General features: G+C 53.4%; 1 non-coding gene across 1 annotated transcript; it reads left to right on the top strand.

Moving 5' to 3' along the window:
- The first annotated feature begins 6606 nt into the window (after positions 1-6606).
- On the top strand, positions 6607-6713 carry LOC132348281 (U6 spliceosomal RNA). The gene has a single exon (XR_009497410.1). It is a non-coding gene; the product is annotated as a U6 spliceosomal RNA (small nuclear RNA).
- The last annotated feature ends 1732 nt before the right edge of the window (positions 6714-8445 follow it).

Raw genomic sequence — 8445 nt, 5'->3', positions numbered from 1 at the left:
GGAGACAGAGGTTCCCAGAGCTGAGGCAGCTGCCCAGGTCCCGCAGGCACTCAGGGCCACACACACGGTGGGCACCCGGGCCCCCCTCATGAGGTCACCCCCCGCTTCCCGAGGAGGCTGTGCTGTGTCGGCCGGGAGACGGTGCTGAGCACACGACCCCGCAGCCTCTGGACATCAGAGGCATCCTAAGGCTCCGTGGGGTGGGGGACCCTGGCTCCTCAATCTATACTGACTCGGTGCAGGTAGGGGCAGGCAGGAGGGTGTTCATGGACCCTCTGAGTCCATACAGCAAAGCAGAGCGGGTTTTGTGGGCCCATTTCACAGAGAAGAGAACTGAGGCTCTGTCAGCGGGATGGGGGTTGGGGGACCTGCCCAAGGTCACAGGGTGAGCTGCTGGCTGACCTGCGCCACCCCCCCCAGCTCTTTCCACAGCTCCTCAACCCTGCAAGATGTGTCATTCATTCATTCACTCACTCATTCATTCAGCAAACCGTCAGTGAGCACTGCTGTGGGCCAGTGCTGGGGGCAAGGAGACAGGACCACCTGCCCTGGAACAGCTCATGCGTTGGGGGGACAGCCATAGAGCCCACCGCTGACCCCACCATGTCCTCAAGCCCCCAGGTCAGCTTTCCACCCAGGGAGCATCTCCCCGCACACTTGGGATAAGATTTCATCCACTACCCGGCCCCAAGTGGCGGATCCCCCAGCAGCCGGCACTGGGCACGCCTCCAGGCTCATCACAGCCCCTCAGGGAGCCTTGAAGTCCCCATCAGGGCTGCCACTGCCCACTTCACAGAGGGGACACTGACCATGAGGGACGCACCGGGCCTGCCCTGCTCAGCTCAGAGCCGGGACAGCCCCTGCGGACTGGTGGCCCCAGGGCACCGGCTGCGGGGGCGGGTGTCCATGCTGGGCTGACTGTGGAATAAAAAAGAGTGTCAGGTCAGGGGAGGGGGCTTGGCCTGGCCCTGCCCTGCCTGCTGTGCGACCCTGGGCAGCGCCCTCCGTCCAGGGCTTCCTTGTGGGAGGCCAAGGCTGGGGGAGGTGACTGATGGGGGACGGGGGTTGTGGCTTCCTTCACAGCAGAGCCCAGAATAGCCTCGGGCAAGGAGGGCAGAGGGGCCCTGGGGGAGGGGAGGGGAGATGACTGCTGGGGCCCTGGGGGAGGGGAGGGGAGGTGACAGGCAAGAATCAGGGAGGCTGTCTGGGGCAACCAGGACAGGGACCAGGGCAGGGGCTGGGTCATCAGACGCCCTGTGTCCACTCCAGGGACAGAGTAGCTAATGGTCAGCACGACCCACCAGGGCACCACAATGCGTGTGTTTCCACACAGGTCGGAGTGACACTCTTCCTGTGGCCACTCAACCCCCCAGGTCCCTTCTGCTCCTCAGCACCTGACCTGGGGACATCTCACATCAGGGCTGGCATCCACTGAGCATCCTCTGTGCCCGGGCTGTGCTGGGCACCAAAGTCTGGGTCCCCCTCCGGTCCTCACCAGGATGGGCAATCCCTGCCCGCCCCAGGCCTGGCCTCCTGGGGACATGCTGGGGTCTCCTGACCGTCCCAGGAGGAGGGAGGAAGCCTTGGCCGGACCCCAAACGGGATCCCTAAGGAGGACGGAAATGCTGCTGTGGGCCGGCCGAGAGCGGCTCTCTGAGGGAAGGTGGGACCTCAGAGCAGCCTGATGAGCCCACCCGCAGGGTCTCTGGTCACACAGGGCCTCCAGCTCAGCGCTAGTGTGGACCAAGGCCCTGCGAGGATGAGGCCCGCTGCGGTCACTGCCCGGGGCAAGGCCACCACTCAGCAGCCCTTTCCTGAGCACCTACCATGTGTGGGGACCTTGGCGGTGGCAACGCAGCTCTGCTGGGGCTCCTGTGGGCACAGGGAAGCAGCCCATAGAGAGGGAGTGGTGTTGTGCAGGACGGGCTCGTGCCCTGGAGAAACCAACCAGGGTGACGGCCGAGGGTGCCTGACTGGGCCCCACGAGGGGCCACGGCCGAGCCTGGAGGCGGCCATGGGGCAGGACAGCCCTGACTCTGGGTTGGCGGCTTGGGGCCTGTGTCCCCACCATGCAGCCGGGCTGGTGATAGTGGAAACTTGCTCCCTGGGGTCCAGGAGGGACGGTCAAATGGAAAATGGACGTTTGCTGGTCTCTGAGGTTGACTGTTGCTGCCATTAGCATAGGGCTGCTCGGGCCCAGCGGCCTCAGGCCAGCACCCCTGGGCTCCCCATGGGCCCCACCCTCACCCCCGCGCAGCTGGCCTGGCGAAACCAAGAGGCCCTGACGCCCAAAATAGCCGGGAAACGCCGACCAGCCCAGCCCGGGGAAGCAGGTGCCTCCCTCTCCCCAGGCTGGGGGGAGGAGTGGCTCCAGTTCTGGAAGCTTCCACCAGCTCCCTTGGAGAAGGGACCTGCGTTGCAGCACCCAGGCCGCCCAAGCCCCTGCGCCCAGGCCTGAGCCAGGCAGAGAGTACGTCAATCAACCATCAGAAGCGGCATCTTGTGTTCCAGAATCTTGTGTCTGTGCGGGTCGTACCCCCTCCTCGGGGCCCCCAGGGACCTCTCTAAACGCCGGGCGCGCAGCTGCGGCTGACGTGGGGCACAGCCAGACACTCGGGGCTCAGGGGAGCCCGGGGGGCAGGGCTGGCCAGGGCTGGACATGGGGACCCTCACAATCTCTGTGCTCGGAGCCCCAGGTCTGGGGTAATAATGAGGAGCCCAGAGCACAGGTGTCCTTCAGGAGACTGGTCAGTTACTCATCCGTCCATCCGTCCATCCACCCTTGAGGCCCCCTGAAGGCCTGGGCAGTGTGGGCTCTTGGCTTCTCATGTCCCAGGCAAGGTGGGACGGTCCAGCCAAGGCCAAAGTCAGACCTGGAACATGCCTGCCCATCTGCCACGGGGGTGGGGCTGGGGCTGTGGTTCTGGGTGCCTGGGGGGACTTGTCCGTTCACAGCTTGGAGCTCGTGGCACAAATGAGACCCTGTGTGAGGAAGACAAGGGGAGGCGGATCCTGGGGTTCTGGGGGGCAGCCAAGGGGAGCAGCAGCAACTTCAGCCACATCAAAACCAACTCAAAACCACCTCAAAACAGGGCCCGGGAGCTGGACCCCCAGGGCTGAGGGGCAGAGGGAGGAAGGGCCTCCCGGGGGGTCAGCATGAGCAAAGGCACAGAGCAGGGGGGCTGCAGCAGCCCTCGGCTGGCGCACACGGGCCCCCAGTGAAGCACCCTGACCCCTCCACCTCGGAGACTCCAGACTCCTGTCTCCCGCGCCGCCTGGCCCACCACCCTGCTCACCGCCCAGCAATCCCTGGCATTCGGTGCTACATGGCAGGGCCCTGCCCTGGGGAGGAAGGGGAATCAGACGCAGACTGGACACCAGGCAGAGAGGGACGAGCAGAGGGTGCGGGGAGCAGGCCCAGGGAGGGACCGGGGGGTGGTGGGCCAGGAGTTCTCCAGGGGCGACGGTTCTCTGTGCCGCACACAGTGAGGCCGGCTGGTGGGCCAGAGTGTCCCGAGCCCCGGAGCCCAGCAGAGGGTCAAGGACAGGGCTCAGAAGAGGTGAGGCCAGGGACAGAGGCCCTGAAGGCCTCAGTCCTGACCAGATCTGAGATTCCAAAAGGCAGCTGCGCACTGAGGCTATTGAGTGGCCTACTGTCCCGAACCATTTACGACACACGCAACACGAGTTACTCAGCTGAGCCACTTCCGGATTCCGTGGGGCTCACAGCCAGCATCATCGTCCCATCTCACAGGTAGGAAAACCGAGGCCCAAAATGATTAACATCCCAGAGAACGAGACAGAGCCAGCCCCCAGTGTTCCCCCTCCCAACCTGGGGCCTCCCCGCTGAGGGACAGGAAACAGGCCACATAGGGGCACCCGGATGGAGAGCTGCCCTCTGCCAGGCCCCTGACCCCTCCCGTGGGCAACTTCCCCCCATCACCCCCCAGCCCCGACCTGAGTCAGGGGAACAGAAAGGAGGCCCGCGAGTGGACCCAGTGGCCACCCCCACCCCATGGCTGGAAGGAGGGAGGGCTGGTGGCAAAGGGCCTGTGGGAGCCCAGACCCCAGGGTGGACAGGGAGGGTCCCCCTCACCTGCAGCCCTTCGCAGCCCTTGACCTTGGGCCATTTGCTCCCTTCTGTGGGCTGTTTCCTCATCCCATCTGTACAGGGAGTGATAACGAGTCTCTCCCCCAAAGGGTGGGCTTGGGGATTAAAGGAGACGATGCCTGTGAGGTGCCTGGATCATGGTGACCCTCACCCACCCCAGCCACTGCTGTCACCTCCTGGGCTCTTGCCTGGGGTCTGCCTCTGACATGCTGTGTGACCTTGGGCAAGATGATTCCCCTCTCTGGGCCCCAGCCTTCCCCTCTGCTCAGGGAGTGCTGGGTGAGGGGTCCTGCGGGCCAGAAACTATAGGAAAACTGTCAGATTCTTGGATGAAGGGGCTGAGCAGGGAGGCCCCAGGCCTGGTGGGGCAGTGAGGCCCGAGGTGGAAAGGGGATGGAGTGGGTCACCTCCCCAGCTCTGGTGGCCCTGCTGGTCACCCCTGGAAATCCCCAGGCTAAAGCTAACCTTAACTTTGACCTAAACAGAACTCAGGGTGACAAAAGGGGAGAAGTAAGGGGAAGAGAAGCTTAGCCCATGGTCAGTGGGGCATGGGACCGGTGACAAACAGGGTCAGGTGTGGCCCAGGACAACGGGACAGGGCAGTTTCAGGGCTGTAGTCGGATGTTTGTGCAGCTCGCAGGAGCGGGTAGCAGAGGCCCCCACCCCTAGCCCCCTCCTCCTCCCAGCCCCCTCCCCTTCCCAGCCCCGCCTGGGCCTGATGCTGCCCCATGGCTGCCTCCCCACATCCTCCCTGAGCTCCATCCTGGGTCCTGGAATCCTGGAGGGCCCGACCCCATGGGATCTCACCTCTCCCTTCCAGGACCCTCATTGACAAAGGAAAAGCTGCTGCTCCCAAGGGATGTGGCCTCTTCCTGGGTCTGCAGACTCAGAATCTCATCCCCAGTGTAGTGCATGGTAATTTCAAGGTTCTCAATAAACAGTTTGAATGAAGGAAGGAAGGAAGGAAGAGATGGATGGATGGATGGATGGATGGATGGATGGATGGATGGATGGATAGTTGGGTGGGTGGGTAAATGGATGGAGAGATGGGTGGTTGATTGATGGATGGGTATTTGAGTAGGTGGATTGGTGTGTTTGAGGGTAGGTTAGTAGTTGGATGGGTGAATGGATGGATGAATAGTTGGGTGGGTGGGTAGATCCTAATTATAAGAAGCACAGTTCCAATTTACCAAGAGCTACAGTAACCAAAACAGTGTGGTATTGGAATAAGGATAAACATATGGATCAATGCAATAACATCGAGAGTGAGAAATAAAAACATACATCCATGGTCAATTGATTTTTTAAGAAACACTATTTTTTAGAGCAGTTTTAGGTTCACAGCAAAATTGAGCAGAAGACATGGAGATTTCCCGTATACTCCCTGCCCTCACACGTGCATAACCTCCTTTATTATCAATCTCTCCTGCATTTATTACAACCGATGGACCTACATTGACACATCATAATCATCCAGAATTCATAGTTTACATTCTATGGGTTTGGACAAATGTATAATGACATGTATTTATCCTTGAGTATCATACAGAGTATTTCCCTCCTTACCCCCAACCCCCAGCAACCAATGACCTTTTTATTGTCTCCATAATTTTGCCTTTTTCAGAATGTCATATAGTTGGAATCAGACAGTTGGTAGCATTTTCAGATTGGCTTCTTTTATTTATTAATACACATTAAATGTTCCTCTATATCTTTTTATGACTTAATATTGATAGCTCATTTATTTTTATTGCTGAATAATATTCTATTGTCTAGAGGTACACAGTGTATTTATCCATTCACCTATTCTAAGATATCTTGGTTGCTTCCACATTTTAGTAATTATGAATAAAGCTTCTATAGACATGTGTGTGCAGTGTTTTGTATGAGTTTCAACTCCTTTGCGTAAATATCAAGAAGCATGATTGCTGGATCTTATGGTAAGAACACGTTTATTTTTGTAATATACAGCCAAACTGTCTTCTAAAGTGTCTGTGCCATTTTGTATTCCCACCAGCACTGAATGAGAGTTCCTGTTGTTCCACATCCTCACCAGCATTTGTCAGTGTTCTGGACTTTGGCCATTCTAATAGGTGTGTAGTGATGTTCATTGTTGTTTTAATTCCCATTTCCCTGACGATATAGGATGTGGAGCATCTTTTCCTCTGCTTATTTGCCATCTGTCTATCTTCTCTGGTGACCTGTCCAAGTGTTTGGCCCATTTTTTAATCAGGTTGTTTGTTTTCTCATTGTTGAGTTTTAAGAGTTTTTCATATATTTTGGATAACAGTCCTTCATCAGATGTGTATTTTGTAAATATTTTCTCCCAGGCTATGGCTTGTGTTCATTCTCTTGATCAGTTGATTGTTAACAAGGGTGCCAAGACAATTCAACCAAAGAGTCTTTTCAACAAATGGTGCTGGGACAAATTAATATCCGCATGCAAAGAATCAAGTTGTACCTCTACCTCACACCATATGCAAAAATTAACTCAAGTGCTTGCTTCAGCAGCACATATACTAAAATTGGAATGATACAGAGAAGATTAGCATGGCCCCTGCGCAAGGATGACACGCAAATTCATGAAGCGTTCCATATTTTTTTTAGAGAAATGCAAATCAAAACTACAATGAGATATCATCTCACACCGGTCAGAACGGCCATCATCAAAAAATCCACAAACAATAAATGCTGGAGAGGGTGTGGAGAAGAGGGAACCCTCTTGCACTGTTGGTGGGAATGTAAATTGATACAGCCACTATGGAGAACAGTATGGACGTTCCTTAAAAAACTAAAAATAGAACTACCATACGACCCAGCAATCCCACTACTGGGCATATACCCTGAGAAAACCACAATTCAAAAAGAGTCATGTACCAAAATGTTCATTGCTATTTACAATAGCCAGGACATGGAAGCAACCTAAGTATCCATCAACAGATGAATGGTTAAAGAAGATGTGGCACATATATACAATGGAATATTACTCAGCCATAAAAGGAAATGAAATTGAGTTATTTGTAGTGAGGTGGATGGACCTAGAGACTGTCATACAGAGTGAAGTAAGTCAGAAAGAGAAAAACAAATACCGTATGCTAACACATATATATGGAATCTAAAAAAAATGGTCATGAAGAACCTAGGGGCAAGACGGGAATAAAGACACAGACCTACTAGAGAATGGACTTGAGGATACGGGGAGGGGGAAGGGTAAGCTGGGACAAAGTGAGAGAGTAGCATGGACATATATACACTACCAAACATAAAATAGATAGCTAGTGGGAAGCAGCCGCATAGCACAGGGAGATCAGCTCAGTGCTTTGTGACCACCTAGAGGGGTGCGATAGGGAGGGTGGGAGGGAGGGAGACGCAAGAGGGAAGAGGTATGGGGACATATGTATATGTATAACTGACTCACTTTGTTATAAAGCAGAAACTAACACACCATTGTAAAGCAATTATACTCCAATAAAGATGTTTAAAAAAAAATTAACTCAAAATGTATCAAAGACCTAAATTTAAGTGCTAAAACTATAAGACTCTTAGAAGAAAACGTAAGGGTGTGTCTTTATAACCTTGGATTTGGCAATGGATTTTTAGAACTGACACCAAAAGCACAAGGAAGAAAAGAAAAAATAGACAAATTTAAAACTTCTGTGTATCAAAGGACACTATCAAGAAAATGAAAAAACAACCTACAAGGAGAAAATCTTTGCAAATCATGTATCTGATAAGAGTATAATATCCAGAATATATAAAGAACATTTACAAGTCAACAAAAAAAGACAATCCAATTCCAAAATGGTGAAGAAACTCAGATATTTCTCTAAAGGAGAGAAATATATACAAATGAAGAACATGAAAAGATGCTCAACATTGTTAGTAATTATGGAAATGAAAATCAAAACCACAATGAGATGCCACTTCACACCCAATAGGATGACTGTAACTTTTTAAAATGGAAAATCACAAATGTTGGCAAGGATGTGGAGAAATTGGAAATTTTGTACATTGAAGGTGGGAATATGAAATGGTGTAGCTGCTCTGGAAAACAGTTTGGCAGTGTCTCAAAAGGTTAAATATAGAATTACCATATGACCCAGCAATTCCACTACTAGGCACATACCCCAAAGAATTGAAAACAGGTATTCTGATAAAAACTTATTTACCTATGTTCATAGCAGCACTATTGACAGTTGCCAAAAGGTGAAAAGAACCCCAAAGTCCATCTGCTGATGAATGGATAAACAAATATATACATGCAGTGAAATTTTATTTGGCCATAAGAAGGAATGAAGTACTGATACACGCTACAGCATGGATGAACCTCAAAA

This window comes from Balaenoptera ricei, chromosome 14 (genome assembly GCF_028023285.1).
Source record: "Balaenoptera ricei isolate mBalRic1 chromosome 14, mBalRic1.hap2, whole genome shotgun sequence".
NCBI lineage: Eukaryota > Metazoa > Chordata > Mammalia > Artiodactyla > Balaenopteridae > Balaenoptera > Balaenoptera ricei.
Note: the sequence above shows the minus strand (reverse complement) of the source record. Positions and strands in the feature narration are given on the sequence as shown.